The 24,565-nt window shown below is 41.7% G+C and overlaps 1 protein-coding gene and 1 long non-coding RNA gene across 3 annotated transcripts in view; one reads left to right on the top strand and one right to left on the bottom strand.

Moving 5' to 3' along the window:
- The window catches only part of SPATA17 (spermatogenesis associated 17), a 186,763-nt gene extending 171,947 nt beyond the window's left edge, over nt 1–14,816 (top strand). Inside the window, exon 12 of the transcript XR_011469311.1 lies at nt 14,173–14,816. The gene's annotated coding sequence lies outside the window, so the exon portion shown is untranslated. The remainder of the gene's footprint in view (nt 1–14,172) is intronic.
- The window catches only part of LOC138999235 (uncharacterized), a 71,749-nt gene that overhangs the window by 1,321 nt on the left and 45,863 nt on the right, over nt 1–24,565 (bottom strand). Inside the window, exons 3-6 of one of the 2 annotated variants that reach the window (XR_011469340.1) lie at nt 11,724–11,805; nt 8,826–9,274; nt 7,201–7,439; nt 3,602–3,734 (exon numbers count right to left, since the gene is read on the bottom strand). This is a non-coding gene — a long non-coding RNA (uncharacterized lncRNA). The remainder of the gene's footprint in view (nt 1–3,601; nt 3,735–7,200; nt 7,440–8,825; nt 9,275–11,723; nt 11,806–24,565) is intronic. The other variant, XR_011469341.1, reaches the window with a different exon arrangement.

The following is a 24,565-nucleotide window of genomic DNA, read 5'->3' as shown; positions in this document are numbered from 1 at the left end:
ACTTAACAAAGAAAAATCAACCCAAAAAATGAGTTCGCGTGTCACCTCTGACACGCGTGTCACAGGTTCGCCATCATTGCTCTATATCCTAATTATATTGCTTTCACTTGAGAAAGAGCCCTGTGTATATTATTATTAATCCTATTACTAATAAATCACTATGCCAGTCTTCAAAAAATCTGCACAAACAAGCTATGTGCACAATACCTTATGGGAAAAAAATCAAGACAGCCAGCCTATAAGCCACAAAGAAATCAAAAGCTAAAAGACATTCAACACAAAGAAAAAATAGCTGCACGGGGATTTGGGGGAAACAAATGATGTAGGAAAGTGGGCCTCGTGGCTTTCCGGTGGAGAGCTCAGCGGTGGTCGGTTCCCTTAGCTGGCTTCTTGTCCCTTCTGCCTGTATCTTTAAGGCATTAGCCTCGCTCTCAACCCAAAGTTGACAGTGGGGTGCTGCAGCCCCCCAAAACAAAAATGGAAGCAAACAAGTTTTTATATGAAGTTTTCTAGCAGACCAAATGCATTTTGAGGCTCCAGCTTTTCCTGTTTTTTTTTTTTTTTTATATATATAGTCTTTTTCCTTTTTCACTCCCACCAATGTGGTATTACAGCATTCCTTAAAGAATGCCCATGTGTGCGTGTGTGTGTGTGTGAGATTGTGTGTGTGTGGTTTTGAGGGGAAAATGGAAACGTATAGATGCTTTAGTCACTGAACAGTACCCTCTATCACTTTCCTGCCTTTGAGGTCATCTCACAACCAGCAGCGATGAAGACCATGAAAACATTTCCCTCTGACAGCTTCTGCTCTTTGCTGACACAGCTGTGGACCAGTTTCTGAGCGTGTCACTAATTTATAAAGGCAAAAGGAGGTTCACTTCTCTCCTGTGTGCTCTTTTTGGCTTCTCTATCGACTTTTGGGTCTCTGTCTATCCTCTTTAAGCAAGATGCCAAAAACCCAGTGCAAAAAGGACAGACAGACTCGCACCCAACGCCAACGTTTCTTTCACGCCCTCATAAGGTGCCTGTGTTGTTTAGCCTGATTGCCTTTCTGTCCGTATCCACTTCATTGGTAAATCGTAAGTGTAAGTCAAAGCAGAGCAGAAACTCCACGCTATTCTAGAAAACAGCAGGCGTTTCTCTATGTGTACATGAAAGCTATTTCTTATTGAATGAGAACCTTATTACAGTGATATTATGATATAAGGAAGAGAACCTTTTCATCTTATAATAACGAACGACACTGCTCAAGGAACATTCCGTATCGTGAACACTATATAACTACTGGTCTTGCATGATGGTTAATATAAAAGAAATGGGCAGAATTAGCTATCAATCTAGGATAGCCTGATGCTAATTACAATAAAGTCGTGTGCATATAAAGTTGCTTCTTAAAATGGACTGTTCTGATAGCTACAATTTGTAAAGGTCATCCAAATCATATTTAAAGTTCTTTGGGGGGGGGGGGGTGTCTTGTTTTAATGAAACGAATGCACTTCTTCTTAAAGACAGTGGTTGCCACTGTTTGTGCTACACTCACACATCTATCCACAAACACAGCAAACAACACATTGACTCAGCATCAAATATCACTAATTCTCTAGTCATTAGAAGCTTATCAGAAAACATGTACCATTTTAAGCTCCTTTTTAATTCTTATTCTTTTAAACAGAGAAAATGGCAATATAAACTTGATTTATCAAGATATCTTCAAAAATGTTCTTACATAAATATTTACCCCAAATTGTGGATCAGTTGGCCCATCGGATGTTTAAACTCCTGGATTACGCCAGATTGTTGCTATAATAGGTGGAATGTAAAAACAAAAATGCTTCAGAGGTACAGGCCTGCTTTCCCGAAAGATGTTTATCAGCGAAAATGCTTAATCCGTCTGCATATAATTTGCCAGTGTAAGACAACTACACAAAAGCATAAATCTGTGTTTGGGAATATAATCTAATTGGCAAAATTTTTTGGACACATTTAATATTGTTTGCTATAATTATATAAAATGCAGATGTACTGCTGCAAAAGAATATTCTGGTGTCCGAAAAAGGGAACATTTTAAAGGTGGTTGTGTTGCCCACTCCAGCACTATCATTTTATTCAATCTCTCAGGCTGAACCTAAACAGCACGAGGAAACATGCTAAAGCATTTCAGTGGGTGTGTGAACATCTGTGGGCGTCACTGGAAGCCACTTAATAATCCCAATGAAAGAAGTTCCACATTTTAAAATCTGAGACCTCCTCATGCAAATCATTTTGCCTTGAGCCATTTCAAAAAGAAATGAAGGACCTAGAGGGTTTCACGGAACACTGGTGAGACCGTTGTCAACTTTGATCTGACAGTAATTAGTTAAGATCTTGACTGATCATAGCGCAAGCAAACTCCAAAATCTGGTGCCCAGCTAAAATGAAATAGGGCCGCAATCTAAGATAAAAATCCCTGCTTTATCTGACATGGTATTTCCTGTGTTAGTGGATTATTGAGTGGCATAGAATGAAACGATGAATCATTCATTGTCTAGTAAAGTGATTCACCATGATGCAAGTACAGTTTTTACCTCATGCAGAGACATCAAGTTCAACATTAGGTAGTTGTTTACTTAAGCTTAAGTATACGTATACAGGCGTTAAGTATATATACACACTGAGTGGCCAGATGATGATGACCACCCCATCAGTACAATGAAGTGAATTAGTTATGCTAATAATAATAATAAAACCTTGAGAATATTTGCTTAGGAAGTTTTCAATATTCAGTATTTTTGGAAGTGTCAATGAAGTACTGATGGGGTGGTCATAATAATCTGGCCACTCAGTGTACATTAAAACAAATATGTCTAAATTCTTTTCCTGTTTAAAAACTAAGATTTAAGTCCTAGCTGGTTTGGCTCAGTGGATAGAGCCTCGGCCTGTGGACCAAAGGGTCCCGGGTTTGATTCAGGTCAAGGGTGTGTACCTTGATGGCATATCGATGTTTCTCTTTGTCTTCCACTCTCCCTAAAAATCAATGGGGAAAAATAAATCCTTGGGTGAGGATTAACAAAAAAAGAAAACACAACAACTAAGATTTAAGGAAAATACCTTTCACACTTAATGTAATTATGGGAAATGAGATTGTCAGCACGTAATGAAGTCTAGGGTGTTACCATGAGCTGTTTGTTTTTTTCCCCAGCATAAAGTTTATGCTGAGATCAAGCTCAGCGCTACACTGAACTTCTAGAAAAGATGACCTTCCTATTCTATATACGAGGAACTAAAATTTAAAACTCACGCCACAGCCAATCCCTGCAAAGCATTCCCTTCTCCTCACAGGTAGTGGGGAAGGGAGCCCAGATGACAGGACCCCCACCTGAGCCCCAGCTCCCCAGGCAGCCCAGGCCCACTCTATCCATCACGGCAGGATAATGCATAGCGGTTGCACCTGTGACAGGCCATGATTGAGTGCTGAACACGGGGCCTGCCTCGCCTGGCGCCTGGCGCATTTGTATTTCTCCAGGCCGGTTTGAGAATTTTCAGCACTTGGGGGCAGGGAAGCAGGGATCCCCATTGTATTTTGAAAGAGAAATAATAATGCATTTTGATTATCGAGACGTACCACAAAGGAGAAATTAGGCAGCGGAGCGCCCCGGTCCGCTCAGGTGTGCGAGAGCATCCGTGCAGCACAAAATGCAATATTATCGAGCGGTAATTTAGCTTTGATGAGTCCAGGATGCTGACCACGGCCGTTCCTTTAGGATCACATGTAAGAAAAAGAACAAAAGGTCAAAGCTCACCGATTGTCCGAAACGGCGGTCTAACCCGACGTAGTTTAGGATGGCAAGGGATCCATTATTTTTTTCAGCTTGAAGTTCTCCCTCCATATTTTGGAAACCTCTGGTTTAATATCATAATCAAGCTATTTAAATGGTTTAAGTGGCATCATCTGCTTTCTAAGAAATTGAAATTACAGTGTATACAGTTTAAATCATTTTCTGCTAATTCAGCCGGTTCCTGAAAGCATGTCATTGGTGAAAAATGTCTTTTAAAGTGCCTATTTTTACAGCATTCGGGGTTTGGGGTTGAGCCTTCTTAGTAGAACCGTGTTTTTTCCTATTATAGAAGAAAAATATTGATATTATATTGTATTATACACAATGTTCACATAAGTCGAGTTTGGGGTTCTTAACTGACTTAAATGAATGCTTTTGTTAAAATAATAAGATTACCTGTCAAAATTGTCTCACAAAAAGAAAAAAACCCACCACACTGATGGAAAACCCACTCCCTTCCCCAAAAGGAGACCATTAACAATAAAAACACAACCAATCTGGATATGTAAACTCCATTTCTCGGGTTAGCATTTCCACTTCGCCTGAACCCATTCCCCGGGGCACATACATCGCCACACACACGCTTGGACTTTTTAAAAAAATGCTGTGCTGGCGAGTGAGTGGCTGTGGGCCGCCGTCCCTTTATCTTTCCTCGTCGGGATTATGACCTTCACCTTCCCTGAGTGCGGGCCAGTGGGATCGGGAGGAAGAAATGGAGGGGCAGCGGGTGCGGAGCGCTGCGTGTCGGAGGACACCCGGGTTCCCAGGGTGGCGCGTGTGCAAACACAGGTCCCTTCGCGGGGACTGGCGCAGGCTCCTCGCCTTTGTTGACCCGTCGCCAGCGAAGTTGTATAAATAGACGGAGGAGGCGGCTGATGAAGGAAAGGGGGGAGGATTGCTTTCTCCGAGTGCCTGGGGGGCCGGGGCGAGGCTGAGGGTGTGGAATAAAGTCAAGTGCGGGCCGTTTGGCGCAATAACGCAGAGCCTTCGCCCCGAAGCCCTGGTGGCCAGCTGGGCGCGCCTCTCTGGACCCTAAGCCCCTGTCCTCGGCCGCGGGCCACCGGCCACCCCAGGTGGGAGGTCTGGCGCCCCGAAATGGGGAGCCAGGCGGGCGGATCTGCGGGCCATGAGCTCGGCTGAGAGTCCGGAGCTTTGGGGGCGCTCGCTCCGGCCTGGCCGTGGGTGGCCCCCTCCTCCCGGGCCTGTCGCCCCCTTTCCCGGCAGGTGGCCTGGGGGGATGGATTGGCCCCTGGAGTTGGCCGCCCCCTCCCCTGCCGTCCAAAGCGCGGCAGTTTCCATCCCCAAAGTGGGGGCGCTCTGCCATCACCCCCCCCCCCCCCCCCCCCCCCCGCCCCAGCTGAGCAGCCGGAGTCGGTCTGCTCCCTGCGCTGCTGGGGCCTGGAGGTGCAGGCGTGGGGGGTGGAGAGGGAGCGGCCTCCGCTCCTTTTAAGAGGGGCTCCCTGCTCTCGGCGTTGCGGGGAGCCCCGGAAGGCCCCCCAGCCCAGCCCTTCGGAGGAGCGCAGAGGGTGAGGGCCCTTAGGACAGAGCTGGGTCCGGGCTTCCTCTCCCAGGAAGTCCCCCGGGGTGCGCCCCTTTGCGCCTCACTCGGGGGGCGGGGGGGACTCCCTTTCCGCGCAGAGTTGCCCACAAACCCTGAGGCTCAAAGGAACCTCACGGTCCTCCCCCTGATCACCGATCGGCTGAACGGGGAGCCGGCAAACAAAAGATGGGCGGAAAGAAAGCGACTTCTCCGCCGCCGGCATTGAACTTGGGGCGCGCGGAGCCGGCAGGGCAGGCGGCGCGAACGGACCGAAGGGGAAGGGAGGCGGGATGGAGGGAAGGGAGACACATCTGGGGCCTGGACCATATGCCGAGGCTGCGTCCGTCCTTCAAAGCGGGGATGCCCTTGACGGGATCTGTCAGGCGGCCCGCGGGTGACGGCCAGGCTGTTCGGCGGGGAGGGGGTGGGGGCAGGCCCTGGGGGGAGCAGGGGGGGGGGGCGGGAAAGGAAGGGAGGAAAGAGGGAGTAGCTGCGGAGGGAGAAGCTGCGGAGGGAGTAGCTGCGGAGGGAGAAGCTGCGGAGGGAGAGGCGGGGGCGCAGGGCCAGAGGCGGGAAGCTGGTGGCCCAGGGGTCATGCCAGGTCAGCGGGGCAAGAAGCAGGAGGGACAGAGGAGGGCGGAGGAGGCAGAAAAAGAAAAAGAAAAGAAGAACTCCATTGAAGAAGTAAGCGAGGTGTCTTAAGGGTGCAAGTCTCCACTTGTAGGCTTTGACCTGTCCCCGCCCCCCCATCACCACCCCCTTTCTTCTTCCTCTCCTGCCTGCCAACCGCCGAACTGATTAGACTGTAATTAAGGCCATAAAGCCCTCAGATTATCCACCTGTTTATTCACCAAAGTCGGGGTCTCATCAAGCAAATTAGCCGCTTCCCGGCTGCACATTGGGCCTGGAGCTCCCTGATTAATGGAGTTTATTGGGAGCTGTTAAAAGCATTAACTGGAGAAAATCTCGGCAATTCGTCATATTTAAGGGATGGAAATTAAATCTTGCTATGCAAATGAGAGAAAAAAATGCCACCCATTTTGGGGGGCTCCTCTCTGCGTATTCTTTTTTCCTTAAAATCCTGCTCAGGAAATGGGCATGAACACAGGAAGCCACTGTGTGGACCTAAAGTTATCAAACATCTTCCCTGCCACCTTATGTGGCATCATGATGACGGGGAGTGGAAAAGAAACAAAAATAGCCCGGTTCCCAACGCAGAGAGATTGTTTTAGGGCACCTATTCCCAACAAGAAATCCCATTTTTTTTTTTTTTCAAAATATATTTCATGGATTTTCCACAGAAAGGAAGGGAGAGGGACAGAGAGTTGGAAACATCAATGAGAGAGAAACATCTATTAGCTGCCTCCTGCACACCCCCCACTGGGGACGTGCCTGCAAGCAAGGTACATGCCCTTGACCGGAATCAAACCTGGGACCCTTCAGTCCGCAGGTCGGTGCTCTATCCACTGAGCCAAACTGGCCAGGGCAAAAAATCCCATTTTTAAATTAAAGTGACTATATCCGCCTACAGAAATGAGACAGGCACAGTAACTTTCACGGGAGGAGTCCTTCCAGCGGTTCAGCATTTGATTTGGGGGGTGAGGGATAAAATCAACAGCTAACAGAGGGGGGGGTTCCCCGTTAGGTAAGAGCCCCAAGGAAGGAGCACGGGAGAAACACGGTAGAGGGACAACGAGAAAACACCCCAAATAACGCAAGATCCTTATGAGGTGGCCATGGAAAATGTCTAGGTACCCAGTCTGTCCTCACCACTGTGGTTCCTGGGACAGATCTGGGACGGGGTGGTTAAGGAAATAAACCAGGGAAGTAGGGAAAATTACTCACGTGGAAAGAGGAAGCCTGGTGCAAACTGAAGACATAATCCAGACTTTGCCACGTACAGACCAACTGTAGGTGCTGCCTGGTGAGGCCAGGGCCGCACAAATGCTTCTTAATGGTGGCAGTTAACGGAAGGGAAGGGAGGGTGATCTCAGGATAGTAGTTCTTCTTGAAAAGGGGGAAGTCTTTTCCACAAGTGTGGGTAACAAAAGTCCATGCAGGGGTGTCTTCTATTTCAATAAACCCTGGGAAATAAAAGTGTGCAATGAATACATGTTTTAGTCGATGCAAAACTTACAGTGATGTTAATGTGTCGAAATTTATTTTTACATCTTTTAAATCATTTTTTTTTGAGAGAGGCATCTTAAGGATTACTGTACTTTGAAATGTTTACATTATATATCTGTTTAAGGACAATATTACATGTTTTATAATTTCAGTAAAGTGTATTACATTAGAGCATATGAAACCTAAATGCTATATGAGACCAAAGGGACAGGCACAGCTAATAGAAAATTAGGTCAGCTTTAAGAACATTTTATCATGATATCTCCTAGGGATTCAGTTCTAAAATAATGGATGGATTTTTATAGTTTTTCTCACTAATGTTCTTCAAAATAGATTTTCTAGATAATGCTAACTTTCGTTATTTTAAAAACTTAAAATGTTGAGATTTATTACTTTCTCTCACATTAATGAAGTCACAGTTGGCTAAGGAAAGTAACACATCATTTATATTAACATTTATCTTTTAAAAGTTCAAAGAAATCTCACTTTATATGGCCCTCCCCTTTGGTGACTATAACATAGCTTTGTGAAACTAAAAAAAATGTAAATTTGACATCTAGAAAATTCAATAGCAACACCCCAAAGCATAAGTAACCTTGAAATATCATCTTCATTTGTCTTAATCTTTAAAAATCTTTACATTATTTGTTTACTGTCTCTGCAAAATTCCAATATATTCTAAATATGACTCACAAGAATCCCATTCTCTTTCTATCAATACTCTGCATTACATTACTTGGCTTATAACGTGATGATTTTGTAACAAATGAACTGTAAACCTTTTAAATGATGATTTTTATTTGCAATATTAAATAAAAATAGTTCTAGTTAGTGATTAAAATTTCTTGGTAAATGCATCTGATATTACCCACTGAATTATTTAGAATGCATTTTATACTCATGTTCTAAGTATTAAGAGATTATTCAGTAAAAAGGCATATATGTAAATTTAATTCATTTTTGTCCAGGCCTAAAAGGACTTATTTCTCCCATAATTTTGAAATAAAACCTGAAAAAAACACACAATTATTTTTATGCTAAGGATTGTTCATTTGTTAGCTTTGCTTTTAATATTTGGCTTAAACACATAAATGAGAGAAGAGAGACAAGTAAATTCTCTAAGGACATTTAAAAACACATTTTGCTACGAACGCCATTTTAGAAACTATTTTTAAAAACACATTTTGTTATGAACACCATTTTAGAAACTACTTTGTCTCACATTTAAAAAATCAAAACATTTAAAAATAACACGACGCTGGTCTGAGAATACCCGTCATCACAGTATCACGCGCCTCACAGTTCATTTAGAATATGGGTATTTCGGTACAGAGATAATTTACCTTTAGAGTTGGCTTCTGAGCTACAAACGAAAGGCTATCACTTATTGTGATTTGTATTTCTGATCTCTCGAGTGGTATAGATAACGAAGGTCAAAGTGGTCCCGGATGAAAAGAAACTTTTAAAGCGTTTGGAAAAGTTAATGAATTAGATTTCCTTTCACGGGAAGATATGAGGATTGGGAGATGGGCTCCCCTCAGCCAAATCAAGAATATTCACAGTTGACAGGAAAACTCCAAGTTTCTTTTTCCCACCAGATAAACGCCCTCCCGTAGCAGGAGATGGTAATTCGCAGGCACCGTTCTATTAGCTCAGAATACGTTTCATACGCAATAAACTTTAAGTGGACTCAACCTGATTCTTGCAGTGTTCAGTTCATGTAGCTCTTTGCGGCGGCTTCGGAATGCTTCTTAGAGAAACATCCCCTTCCCTTTACAAAACATGTTTCCCACTGTGAAGAAAATGACACTGTTACTCTTAATGATTGCTTTTAAGCTTCGCAATAATAATGAAAGTTCCATGAAATGAACAAAAGTAAAAAAAACATTCCTTCTTTCCTTACTAGCCCTTAAATGATTTATGAAATAAAAATGCTACTTCGGTTTGCTTTGTATAACCAGTCCTTCCTTCACCAAAGAGCCTCTATCTTATTAAATATTCAGAATACTAGGATATAAAGGCAGCTCTGTCGGTGTCCATTTTGGGGGATTTTGGTAAAAATTCAGTAAAAACAAAGTGTTCGGGAGAGTGATCATAGGTAATAGGATCAATTGACTTTAAAAATATTTGTATTTGTTTTCCTAGAAGAGAATCTGGAATAAAGAAATAGGGCATCTACATGCCAGTTTGTTCATAATATTCAGCCAGTTCACTTAAAATACTATATTTCATATTTGGGGTTCTTAGAACTGACGGCTTCTCTGTGGACTCTCACTTAAACCTAAGCATTTAAGTCCAAACTGTGTTTCAGTCCCTTTAACACTGTAAAATTACTAACGGAAAAATAGGTGCAGAAAGATAATGAAGTTGGGAATATTTTCCTTCTCAAGCAGGCAAATATGGCTCAGATGATGTATGTTTTACTCTTTTATATTTGAGTCTAGAAAGGTCATTTTATTTTGATACATGATATGACCTAATTCTTTCACATTTTGCAGGAATCTAAAGGGGGTAGGTGGTGTCTCCATCCTTTTTTTCTCTCTCTCTCTCTCTGATGTAAGTCGACCCTGCCACAGCTACGATGCCTTCCCATACCTGTAGTGTGATCAGTGGGTTTGAAGTGTGGGATGAATCAATTATTGTAAGCAGAGCCCCTGCGTATATCATGCGAAAGCAGACTCGGGATTCTAAAATGAAAATTTGACCAGAGTCTCAATAATGAGGGTTAACTCCTGACTATCAGGGAAAGCGAAGTTTTATCCACGTCCTAAGGTACGTGTGGATATTCGTTAAAAGAGGTCAGATTGAAAGAGGCATCAAAAGGGACACCTAGTAGCCCCATTAAAGGTAAAAATCGATGATAAATTTGTCTAGTTTATGTCAAAAAGAGGAAGATTCCAGAAGCACATTTCACGAAATGGCAATATATTTGTGATTGAGAAATAACGGTATGAACAATGAAAAATAAAGTCATTTTTTTTGTATTTGTATTTTAAACTCTTTCAAAATAAAAAACAATCAAGAAAGAAATTAGGACAACCCATGGTCAGTTTTAGCAATTCTTGTAAATGGATATTTTCCAACTGGGGAGAACAATGGAATGCAAAGTTTTCACCGAACCAAAGGAGGAGAAAAACATTAATTTCACTATTTTTTTATAACACTGCCCAGAGGCAGGCAGATTCTAGCAGGATAGGGAGACTGGGTTTAAATAATGGAGTTCCCTCATGCACATTCCAGCAAGTTCTGCTTGATTTTCTTTCTTTTCATATAACTGTCCTTTGTTAATTTGTCATAACTAGTTATTTAGTAATTTTACAATTTACTATTGTAAATGCCACAGCAGAAACATAAATTCTAGTGGCTATTATATGCCCTTACCAATTTTCTAAGATACTTCAGTGCGTACGCTTATGATAGGGTTTATGTGTCGTGTTAAAAAAACACAAAACTGTTGTGAATGATCTAAAACAAGATCTGCTTTTTTCTGGTTTATCCTGTTTCAATCACACACTTCTTATTTAGATTATGCATCACATAGAATCAGATATTAATTAAACCAGCACCTATTAAAGTCTTAATATACATAAAAACTGCAATACTGATGTTCTTTGATTATTTTTACATATTGTTTCTTAGACTATATTACTATTTAATTTCAGGCATTATATACAAAAATTAAAATCCTGATCCTTTAAACACATGAAATATAGTCTTACACTGAATTCAATATTCTCAACACAATATAAATGTATTCTTTTACTGAGTGAGTTATATGTAATTTTAATAACTTTTATTTATTTGAGCCAAAGTATATACAAAATAAAAAGTATAGAACTCTGTTTAATTTTTGCCATTTAAAAATGTTAAGTTAAATATGCTAAATCAAATTATACTTATTTCTCCAATAAGAAAATTAGGAATTTTGGCATATATATTTTTAGATATTAGTGAAAAATAACACCCATGCAATAGTTAGATTTCATGTAAAAAATATACTCACATAGTATTTTCCCACCAGGTTTTTTTCAAATTTAAAAAAAACACACTTTTTATATTCTTAAATTTTCATTTTCCATTTTTTTCTATGTTGTTTTAAACATAGCCTTATTTTTGCCATAAATTTATGTCACTTCTTTTCAAACGAAGAGTTCTATTATTGATGTGCATGTATGAATAAAAACAGACATCTCAAAATAAATACAAATCTCACAAGAGGGAACCGGAAGAGGAGTACTTACATAGAAACTGTGAGTGTGGGTCTGAAACGGACTAAATCAATGTCTACGAATTCAATTCAAAGGCAAGTTTTTAAGTCGTGTGCTGGAATTGAAAAAGAGAAATGATTTCGGGACAGTGAGCATTTACAAATAAAATACCTGTATCTACACTGCCAGGCAGGAATTTAGATTTGCAGTAAAAGTCTGCCACCTGGTGGCAGGAAAGGGGAGCATCAGAAGCGAAGGCATCTCCTGGCTTTTATAGAATAAAAAACAAATAAAAAGTTAGAAAGAGAATTCTTTCTATCTTTTAGATACTGAACATAACCTCCTCTGAATGATTTTACCATGAGTCCTCTTCTATATTTCTATTTCCTAAGTAACGTTTGTGTTCAAGATATTATTAAAAATAGGATGGAAATATTAGTTTGCAGTTATTTGTAAAATAATGTTCATTTAGAAATAGTTTAATACTTGACTTATAGAAAGTTATTTTCATACTACACCTTTGAAAAATAAATGAACCTCTTCTAAATCTCCCCAATAAACAAATAAAAACATTTAAACTTCACCAAGACAGTTAGTCATTTTTAAACGAGAACATAAAGAATGACAACATAAAGATTTTCAACTTTCAGTTCAAAGTTAACCTTCGTTCCTGATAAACATTAAAAAGACAATTCATAGGAAAGAAGCATTGAGAAGTAATGTGCTCTTAGCCATGATACCACCTTTTTATTAAACGGTCCACAGAATCACAAAATTGGTTCAGCAAACTATGTCCTAAGACTAACAGCCCACTACAGTGAAATATGTTTATACTATCTAACAGTAACCCTGCTTCAATTATGCAGTAAGTGAATCACAATCACAATTTTAAAAAGAAAATGAATAATAAGCAATAGAAAAATCTAGTTTCTGAAATATTACTAAGGCATTTCCTCTGATGACTGAACATTATTCATATTTTAATACTTTAAAAATATTGCTATATCAGAATAAGAACTTTTTAAAAAATATATTTTACTGATTTTTTACAGAGAGGAAGGGAGAGGGGTAGAAAGTTAGAAACATCAATGAGAGAGAAACATCGATCAGCTGCCTCCTGCACACCCTGCCCCCACCACCACCACCACTGGGGACGTACCTGCAACCAAGGTACATGCCCTTGACTGGAATCAAACCTGGGACCCTTCAGTCCTCAGGCCGACGCTCTGTCCACTGAGTCAAACCAGTTAGGGCAAGAACAAACTTTTTTTAAACCCAAATGGTTCTAAGTTCTCCAGATCAGGGTGCTGCCTCCCCTCTTTGGTATCCATCTAATCCACAGAACCAGCATCCCAGAGATAATGTTAACGTTTTGCAGTGCCAACACTAAGTATGTCCTGGAAATTGTTTTTTCTAGAAATGCTACTGAAATACAATACAGGCTGTTATTAAACATATGTATTTCTTGTTTGATGGTTCATCTAATGTTAGCCGGCCCCAACCCCAGTCACTCTCTGTACAGTAGCCTGTTTTTTTCCCATAGCACTAACCACTATCTAAAATCATTTTGTGTGATTCTCTTACTTGTTTGTCCTCTATCTCCCTCACTAGCATCTAAACTCCTTAAGGACAGGGATCTTTTTGCCATTTTCCAAAATGGCTAGAACCATGTCTGCGTATAGTAGCTGCTAATTTAACATGTTCATTTTCAATTAAACTAATTTTTTTTTAGTGTCATTTGCCCTTAGCCACTCCATTTAGAATTGACACCTTACTAGAATTAGACTCGTGGTGTCAGAAGGGAGTTTAGAGTTCATGTAATCTCGTTCTAGATCATCCCTGCGAGAGACTCACGTGGCTCCTGCTAGCATTTCCACCTCAGGAGATTCACATATTGAGGCAACCTGAGTCATTGTGGGAAAGCTCTTGTTTTTAAGAAGATCTTTCTTGTAATGACCTGAAAACCTGTCTTGCTGGTCCATTCTCACCAGGTACCATTTGCTCTATGGGACTACAAACCCAGGTCAATTTCTACCTAATTCCTCTCCCAATATGTTCGTTCGCGCTCTTCTCTCTCTCTCTCTCTCTCTCTCTCTCTCTCTCTCTCTCTCTCTCACACTCTCACTCTCTCTCACTCTCTCACACACACACACACATACACATACACTTATTTCCCTCTTTGACTAAAACATTACTGGCATTGTCTGTTCACTCTGCAAGGTGATAATCCTAGCTCTCATGTCCACACAAACAGAAGACAGATCATTAAACATATTATGGTCATAACACGTGTCCAGCACAATACCTGAAGAAGTACAAGATCAAAAAGAACCAAAGTGAAACCTGGTCCGGAAGAGAGGAAGCCCCAGGTGGTGGCGATTCAAACAGATGTACAATGTTACCCCCTTCTGCATCACCCCACAAGAGGTCCTCGACGTAGAAACACTTGTGAAATTGGACTTGTGTGTGTTTGTTTTTGTAGATACGACAACATGGATGGCCTCAACAGAGTCACAAGGCATGAGGACAGTCTACCAAGAAGAGCCTATGACATCTGGTTTACTTACAGATAAGACTGGATGTTACCACCATCTGCTGAAATTTTATTTTGTTCCCATTTTTCTCTGGTCTTTTGAAAGATTGGATTGATTTTGTATTTTTCCTAATAAGATAATTCTCAGTTTTGTGTGTTTTGAGGGCTTGCTTATTTCTAACATAAACATTTAAATAATCAGATGCATCGCTTCTGAAATTAAATAATCCATGCCACCAGTCATATCACACAAAGTTGTTGATCATAACATATATATATTTATAACTAGACGTAATCAGGCTAAAAATCAACTGTTGTTATAAGGATTTGCTTTTAAAATTTTGTTTTCCCCCCAAGTTTGTTACTGACCTTCAATCTTAATATTTTTTGTTTTCAAAACATTAAAATATGCCTGCCACTTCTTGCCTTGGTCTATTCCAAAAGGCACTTCTAAAATATTAGTCACATATTGCCTATATGGGTGACAGAACTATCTGTGTATTTGTACGTTCCACTTACATTTCTACTTTCCCCCTAAATTTTCTTTAATGAGCGTGTTCTTCAAATAGCTCTTTAAATAAAAAATAATTTCTTGTCAACTGTGTCCAGTTACATTACCTGCTGCCTCATCTAAATCAAATAAAACAAATTTATGGAGCCTGAAGTTCCCCAGTCTCAGATCATAGCAATGACACCTTTTTTTTTTTTTCCTTTCAGTATCTTCCAGCTCAACCAAGAAATAAGCAATTTTAAATAGAAAGGACTCCCTTGTCAAAAATCTTCAGGTCAATGATAAGGAATAGATGATATTTTAGAGTTTAAATATTTATCAAAGATTAAGATGACTATCAATTCACTAAATATATATTCTTGCAACCATACTCGATTTTGGTCTATGCTAACATGGCCTATGTTTGAGTTAATTGATGATTTCCTGGAAATCTGTTTCACAGTATAAAGAGAAATAAAAATCTTTCTTTCAAGCATCTATAACATATCATGCCTGGAGCCGACTAACATCAGACCTAAAGATAAATCACATAGCCCAGCCGGTTGGTTCAGCAGTTGAACATCAACCCAGGAACCAGGGGATCGCTGGTTCGATTCCCAGTCTGGCACATACCCGGGTTGCAGGCTCTATCCCCAGTGGTGGTGGGGGGGCGGGCAACCAATCAATGATTCTCAATATTGATGTTTCTATCTCTCTCTCCCTCTCCCCTTGCTCTCTGAAACCAATAAAAATATATTTAAAAGTTAAACATTTAAAATAAAAGGTGCCCTAGCCGGTTTGGCTCAGTGGATTGAGCATCGGTCTGCGGACTGAAAGGTCCCAGGTTCGATTCCAGTCAAGAGCACATGCTCGGGTTGCGGGCTCCATCCCCAGTGAGGAGTGTGCAGGGGGCAACCCATCAATGATTCTCTCTCAACATTGATGTTTCTATCTCCCTCTCCCCTTCCTCTCTGAAATAAATAAAAATATATTTTTAAAAAATAAAAGGTAAATCATGTGTAGTCCATCCATCTGTCCCTCCAGCTTTCATGGGGACCCGTGTCTGAGAGGGTAACAGTGACTTGGAAGGGCAGCAAGACTCCGTGTAATTCACAAAACACACTCAGCAGACAGTGTTTACAAGCTGAAAAAATTAATATCGATTTCCCAGGCGCACTAACACACCTACATTCGTTAGCAGAGCTCGATTGAAGACTTGGAAGTAGTTACGGAACGTGAGCCATCCAGTGCTCTGCTTTTCAGAGGCGACTACCCCTAAAGCAAAACCCTGGTGACACGCAAACTGACAATCTCGCGCGCGTCGGAAGGGCAGAAGCCCGTCTCTAGCGCACAGATGTCCAGCTGCTGACCTCTCAGGACGGTTTGCAGGAACATGGTGAGGGCCGTAAGGACTGCTGTTCCCTATCAGGCTGACCAACAGCTCAGAGCCGATGGGATTCTCCATCCATCACCTCGATGACAATGGCCGTGTGGAGGGGGATTTGAGAGAGCCGATCTGCTCTGAGAAGAATACTGTTCTTTTTTTTCCTTTTTCTTTCTTTCCGACTTTTCCTTAGGCCATCTCATCCATCAACCCAACTGCACAACAACTGAGACCCAAGACTAAACAGCACACGGAATGACACTTGGCTAAATGATCGGGCGCTGCGAGACCCCCAGGGAATCGCAGGAACCACTGCGTTTGATTTTAAGAATCACCACCGGTTGTTAGACACCCGTGTAAACAAATGAGAGAGAATCTGGCATCGAGGGCCATGTCCACAGGGTCCCTGGTATTGGAAAGACTTCACGTATCCAGTGTATCAGGATACATTTCCAAAATGAGATACCTGTGAATCAACAGCATTCTGAATCAATCAAGATGACGTGCTTAGGAAAGAAACAGGGAATGCAGGAGGAAGTTCAAGGTAGAGACCAGATGCGGGCGTGTGAGCGGCAGACGGGGGTGACAGCCCGGGATAGAGCCATGTGTCGTCGTGAGAGACACACGCAAGCTCGGCTTCCGCTTCCCAAGGGACAGTGTCTGATGCCTGGAGGTCACATTGCCCTCAGAAGGCCGAGGTGCCTTATTTTGTCTTTTACGTCCGTGAATATGATTAAACTCCTGCTGTTGCGTTAACTTCTCCAAGATTGTAAAAAGTCGGGGGAATTAAAAAGGTCGCTGCAGTATTTCATTTTCCCTGCAAATCTGTGAATGTTACCGGAGGATGGAGGACAAGGCTTGAAGAGAGAACCTGTATGCAAATTCCAGGAGACCCAAGCGGAGAAGCCGGGGTGGGGGGACGGGTGTCAAAAAGACCTTGCAGCCCTAGCTGGTATGGCTCAGTAGGTAGAGCGTTGACCTAGGAACTGAAAAGTCTCAGGTTCGATTCCAGTCAAGGGCATGTACCTTGGTTGTGGGCACATCCCCAGTAGGGGGTGTGCACGAGGCAGCTGATCGATGCTTCTCGCTCATTGATGTTTCTAACTCTCTATCTCTCTCCCTTCCTCTCTGTAAAAAATCAATCAGTAAAATATATTTTTTAAAAAAGACCTTGTAGGTGTGTACGTACAACATGAGACTCCTCCCCACGTGGCATTACAGTCCCGAGATCGGGATGCCCTTTTCATAGTGAAAGAGGCCTGATGATGGTCACGTCATGTGAAGATCTACCAGGAGTTCGGTGCCATTTCCATTTTTCCATAAGCAGCTGATGCTGTTTCTACATTAAACGTGTTGAGTCTAGATTTGAAATGGCATCAGAGTAAGTGGAAGCTACACTGACACTGTCCCAGGACCGAAGTGGAAATACAACTAAAATACAGAAAAAAATACAACTAAAATACAGAAAAAAACACCCTTAAAATCAACTGAAGGCTAGCTGGAGAGAACCCTGATAAACAAGGATGGAGAGTAGAGACGGAATGGAGACTGGTAGGAAGTGCAGAGGCGTGAACGGGTTGGCCGGGCTGAAGTCCCAGAGCGATATCTCAGCTGTGGGGGTTCCCACTGAGAACTCTGGGGTCTAAACCCCAAGCTGGGCTGCCCAGCCCAGAGCATCAGAACTGAGAAAGGTGCCCACAGAACATCTGGCTGTGAAAAGCAGCAGGGTTGCTGTCTGCCAGGGAGAGACGGCTGGAAATGCAGGCATCCTCTTAAAGGGTCAACACACAAAATTTTGTGTGCAGCCACTCACCTTGGACTCCTTCAAAGGGAGGGCAGAGTGGACTGGAGCTGTGTGAAGAGAGTCCAGGGTTGGGGGTTCTGGGGCTGGAGCTCAGAGGGTAGCCACCCCGTCTCCTGGGCTGAGTAATTCCCTCATCCTGTGGAGGACAGCTTTCTCCTTCTGACCTTTGCTATCTAGGCAGTTTTTTCCTGGGGGGGAAGGCAATTGCCCCACCCTATGGTTGATAGCCTGGGACCGATGAGAACAGTGAGACTGCAGGCAGAGGCAGATCTCTGGAGGCTTTCAGTCTTTGCCTGACCTCCTTCTGGGCCCAGGGCTAAAATAAGCAGGCCACGGGGCACCTCTTGGTCCTTTCCAAGGGCACCCAGCCCCAGCAGAGGGAGCCACAAGCGGTGGGCCGCTGATAGCCCGAAACAGGGGACTCAGGGTCAGTCAGAAACAGCATCTAACATTGCCCTGCACTAGAGATTGAGTGTCATAGCAGATCTTCCAATACATAGACACAAACCCAAACAGGCAGCCAAAATGGGGAGACTGGACCACCAACTTACACCAGACACAAGAATACACTCAAAATGGATAAAAGACTTAAATGTAAATGGTGAAGCCATAAAAATTCTAAAAGAAACCATAGGCAGCAAAATCTCAGACACCTCTTGTAGCAATATGTTCGCACACACATCCCTTAGGGCAGTGGTCGGCAAACTCATTAGTCAACAGAGCCAAATATCAACAGTACGATTGAAATTTCTTTTGAGAGCCAAATTTTTTAAACTTAAACTATATAGGTAGGTACATTGTTATTAACTTAATTAGGGTCCTCCTAAGGCTTAGGAAGAGCCACACTCAAGGGGCTAAAGAGCCGCATGTGGCTCGCAAGCCACAGTTTGCCGACCACGGCTAGGGAAAAGGAAACTAAGAAAATAAACAAATGGGAATCCATCAAAATAAAAAGCTGCACAGCAAAAGAAATCATAAAAAAAATGAAAAGGGAGCCCATTGTATGGAAGAACATATTTGGCAATGATACATCTGATAAAGGGTTAATATCCAAAATATAGAAGGAACTCATACGACTTAACAAAAGGAAGACAAACAATCCAATTAAAAAATGGGCAAAGGACCTAAATAGACACTTCTCTAAGGTGGACATACAGAAGGCCAAGAGACATATGAAAAATGCTCAGTCACTGATCATCAGAGAGATGCAAATTAAAACAATGATGAGGTATCACCTCACACCTGTCAGAATAGCCACCATCAACAAATCAACACATGACAAGTGCTGGCAAGGATGTGGAGAAAAGGGAACCCTACTACACTGGTGGTGAGAATGCAGACTGGTGCAGCCATTATGGAAAGCAGTACGGAGTTTCCTCAAAAAAATTAACGATGGAACTGCCATATGACCCATTGATTCCAATTCTAGGAACATATCCTAAGAAACCCAAAACACCGATCAGAAAGAAGGTATGCATCCCTATGCTCCTAGCAGCACAATTTACAATAGCTAAGATCTGGAAACAGCTGAAGTGCCCATCCGTAAATGAGTGGATACAAAGCTGTGGTACATGTATGCCATGGAAAACTATGCAGCCATAAAAAAGAAGGATCTCTTACCCTTTGAGACAGCATGGAGGGACATGGAGAGCATCATGCTAAGTGACATAAGCCAGTCAGAGAAAGACAAGTATCACATGGTCTCACTCATATGTAGAATCTAATGAACAAAATAAACTGTTGAAGAAAATAAATCCACAGATATAGAAGCATAGAACAGACTGTGGAATCTCAGAGGGAAGGTGGGTGGATGGGAAGAGATCAACCAAAGAACTTGTATGCATATATGCATAACCCATGGTCACAGACAATGGGGTGGTGAAGGCCTGGGGTGACGGGTGGGATCAGGCTAGAAGGGGTCAATGGGGGGGGGGGGGGGTAAGAGGGGGACATATGCAATACTTTCAACAATAAAGATTTAATTAAAAAGTGTTGAGTGTAGCCTGGCCAGTGTTGCTCAGTGGTTGAGCACTGACCTCTGAACCAGGAGGTCATCTTCCTGGATTGTGGGCTCAATCCCCAGTAGGGGGCATGCACGAGGCAGCTGATCAATGTTTTTCTCATCAATGTTTCTATCTCTCTATTCCCTTCCCTTCCTTACACTAAAATCGATAAAGACATATTTTTGAAAATATATTTTATTGATTTTTTACAGAGAGGAAGGGAGAGGGACAGAGAGCCAGAAACATCAATGAGAGAGAAATATCGATCAGCTGCCTCCTGCACGCCCCCCACTGGGGATGTGCCCGCAACCAAGGTACATGCCCTTGACCAGAATCGAACCTGGGACCCTTGAGTCCGCAGGCGGACGCTCTATCCACTGAGCCAAACCGGTTCTGGCAAGACATATTTTTAAAAAGTTGAGTCTAGACCTTAGAGCCATAAAGTGTCTAAACAATATAACCCTTCCTATTTTGGTATAAGACCACTGTTTTATACAATTAGAAGTAAAATGTTAGATGTAACTATAAAATTAAGAAACAGTGAAATCAACCACGGTAGAACAGACATGTCAATGACCAAGACCATGTCATTCAGGACAAAATGTAAAACACTGTGATGTTTTATGCATTGCATTGATGGAGGGAAAAACATTAATAAAAATATAGACAATCTCAATGTAATTCCTAAATCTTTTTAAAAGTGGGCTTATGGACAACAGAAATGCAGTTTGTGAGTCTAGCCTAGGGGTCCTCAAACTACGGCCCACGGGCCACATGCAAATACAAATATTGTATTTGTTCCCATTTTGTTTTTTTACTTCAAAATAAGATATGTGCAGTGTGCATAGGAATTTGTTCATAGTTTTTTTTTTAAACTATAGTCCGGCCCTCCAACGGTCTGAGGGACAGTGAACTGGCCCCCATTTTAAAAAGTTTGAGGACCCCTGGTCTAGCTATTTGGGCATCTTGAGGAGTGATGTGTTCTCCACTTACTGCCAGAGACGGGTGGATTTGCTAGGATGCTAACTGACTAGTGGTCCAGACCACTCTTACTGTAAGGTAGTGATGACGTTACCGTCACATCATTCACGTCCATACAACAAACGTCTCTAACAAGTTCCATTGGTGGTGGTGGTGGGGAGTGGGGACTTCAGTCAAAGATTATGAATAAATGAGAAAATATCGTACCTCACACACTCGTTAAGGTAAGGCAATGCCTCTTTGGAAGGAGGTCCTTAAAGCCCTCATATCTCTCTTCGAGCCTGAACTACTGGAGAAAATAAGACTATACCATGTTCTAGACGTGCACATTCTTATACACCCTAAACCCTACATTTCCGGCGATTCTAACTCATTGCGACTCGCCAGGACAAAAGCAGAGACCTGGAAGCCTGGTGAAGTCTTTATCCCCATGGTAGGAGGAGGGATTGCTGGGACTACTTAGAGCTAGCATCCTGATTTGGGGCAAGAAAAGGAACATTAATATTCAAGTGGCTGCCTGGTGGGTGTTGCTTAGTGGTTAAGCGTTGACCTGTGAACCAGGAGGTCACAGTTCGATTCCCCGTCAGGTCACATGCCTGGGTTGTGGGCTGGATCTTCAGTGGGGGGCATGCAGGAGGCAGCCGATCAATGATTCTCTCTCATCGTTGATGTTTCTTATCTCTCCCTCTCGCTGCCTCTCTGAAATCAATAAAAAATATTTTAAAAATATAGACATTCAAGTCACTTAATGTGCTTCCTAAATGTCCATGTCATAGCGTGAGGATAATCTGTTTTCAGGCTCTGAAATTTAAAACTTGGTTACTAAGTGGTGTCTTGCCATTCCCTTTAGCATCCTCTCCTCACTGGGGAGGAAGTAGAAGCTGCACCCTCACCTCCATCTCCCTCCTCCCCGCAAAGTGCCTTTCCTGTGTGTCTTGCAGATTCAACCTTTCTGATTGCAGAGAGTCAAACCAAGCAAGAGAAGCAAAGGAGCCTCTCTAAGGATTGAGTTAGCATCCGAAAGATCTGTCTGCAGATAAGAACAGGCAGTGGATGGGGAAAACCCTATATGGGGAAGGCAGTTTTAATAAATATTTTGGCTGCTTCTATTGAAATATAGCGATGTTTCACGGAGACATATAGGCTCAAGATTACCCACTTTATCTTGAAAAGAAATCTCCACTTTTGCACAAAGCCAAACAGGGGCTAGAAGAAGGTAGCAACGTAACAGCCATCATTATAAATGTTTATAGACGTTCCCAAAGCCTTATCTAAAGTTCATCCTGTTTAAGGACATGTTTTATGTTGTACAATTCCTCTTAGAATATCAATCTAATAAGCACCAAATGAGGCTGAAGACAATGCTGTTATAAAAAATGGAGAAAAATGATTAAAATATGATAATTATACTGACAACTTATATGCTCAATCTAATCAGCCAAGCTTCCAATTTGTCATAATGTACACTCACTCATACATTATTGCTTAATTATAGCAACACTTCTATTTGGAAAGGTTGTCAATCATGTGAATACCCATCATTTTTCTTCTCTCTTTTTTTTTTTCTAAGAAGGGGCATATTTTAAACAAGGATTTAAAACCACTGTGCTATTCACTTAACCCTTGGAATACTTTCCTGCAAAAACTATAGGTCCTATTGAATATTTTTATGCACATATTAATGCAAGTTTATATTATATAACATTATTCTTTTAAGTCAGAACTGATATACTATATTATAAAATGTCATTAAATACTGGCAGAATTTGGTGATTTTATGGTTCTTAATATACCTATGTGCTTGCACTAAAAAACAATAGATGTAGCTTTTAAAAAAAACAAAACCACGACAAAATTTGACCAGAATGTCTCCCAATTTGCCTGCAATTCATATTGATCAGGATGAGAGTAAAATTTAAATAGCTCTTTAAAAACACACACATAAGCCCTAGCTGGTTGGGGTCAGTAGATAGAGAGTCAGCCTGCCGACTGAAGGGTGCCAGGTTTGATTCTGGTCAAGGACACAAGCCTGGGTTGCAGTCTCAATCCCCAGTAGGGGGTGTACAGGAGGCAGCCGATCCATGATTCTCTCTCATCGTTGTTTCTATCTCTCGCTCCCTCTCCCTTCCTCTGAAATCAATAAAAATATATTTTTTAAAAAAACAACCCACAAACACAAGTGTTTATGGGAGTAGACTGTAGCCACAGCAAATTTAAAGTTTTCTCTGGCCTTTTACTTCATAGCCTCTGGCTCCATCATCCTTCCTCCAATTGGTGAAGATGTTTAACACATTACTAGAGTAATTAGATAAGAGCATCTGCCAGGGCCTCCTACTAAGAGTTTAGTAAGTGGACCATATAACCAACTTCACTAGCAAAATGAAGTGATAAACTGAAACAACTAGTCACTTTATTGAAAAGACTGACACATTATCTTAATCAATTACTTTGAACATATTATTGACTGTAGAAGCTACATGTATGTATTTGTATACATGTATTCAGATCCTAATATATACCATAGGATATATACTATATCGTCCTATATGTATACTATAGTATATACGCTATAGTATAGATTTAATATAATCTACATGTGTATACATAACTATATATATATATATATATATATATATATATATATATATATATATATAGTGAATTCTCAGTTTTTTAACCTGGATTATTTAATAGACCATTTTGTCAAGAAGGGGAGCTTATTAGCTAAGAATTGACAAACTGTTCTTACTGAATGAGGGCATCTGGGTCCTTAGGTATCTGGATAAATTGCTCCTAAGACTCCATTCAATCACTATGGTAGGCAAGTCTATGGGGCTTACTTTTTATAATTAGATAGAGACATTTTTCTCCTTCATTTCTCTAAAAATTCACTTTTTATAATAAGTGTATTATAAAGAAGCAGATGTTAACATCTGCAAGCCTCCATTATTCCTTAAGAGCTAGTTTGGTGGTGATGAAATGTCCTGATATACATACCATTGCAAATGTGGAGGATGAGCCCATCTGACAGTGGTACCTCACTTCTATCCCTTTTATGAGCTAGGCCTCAAACAATGATCTCACATGTTTTATTCTTTAAGGACTCAGACACAATACAAGCTGCCCCCAAGGAGTTAAGGACACGGGGCACACATGTGGACACCCTGCCTCGAACCCTGCATCTCCATCGTTCATCTGGTTGCTTTCTGCTGATATCACATGTTCAGGCAACAGCCAGATTCAAGCATCCACAGGAGAACTGGGAAATTTTATAAATATCCAAAGCAAATAACATCCCTGAACAAGTAAGGAGGTGGTGAGTTTAGAAGGATGAGCCTAGCCCCCAAAGCAGTTGTAAGTCAACATTTCTTTCATACAACAGCACAGCTGAAAGCACTGTTTACTATAAAAGAAGGCAGGAAAGATTGAGGAGAGGACCACACAGGAGGGTGAGAATGGCGGGTAACTGAATTCCGCATTTGGGAGGGCGGCTCTTCGCTATGTCCCTTAAGACTCACAGAGCCCGGTTCCTGAGCTCCTGCCCAACAGAGACCAGAAGAAATATTCAAGAAGCTATCAGAAAGATCTAGGCTAGTTGTAAGGAAGAAGAGCCTGACAGGGAGACTGTTTCAGCATGACACTCCGAAATACATTTAGATCAAATTTTAGCCAATTGGATT

The sequence above is a fragment of the Myotis yumanensis genome, unplaced genomic scaffold, assembly GCF_028538775.1.
Source record: "Myotis yumanensis isolate MYYU_CA2020_CCGP unplaced genomic scaffold, mMyoYum1.0.hap1 SCAF_22, whole genome shotgun sequence".
Taxonomy (NCBI): domain Eukaryota; kingdom Metazoa; phylum Chordata; class Mammalia; order Chiroptera; family Vespertilionidae; genus Myotis; species Myotis yumanensis.
Note: the sequence above shows the minus strand (reverse complement) of the source record. Positions and strands in the feature narration are given on the sequence as shown.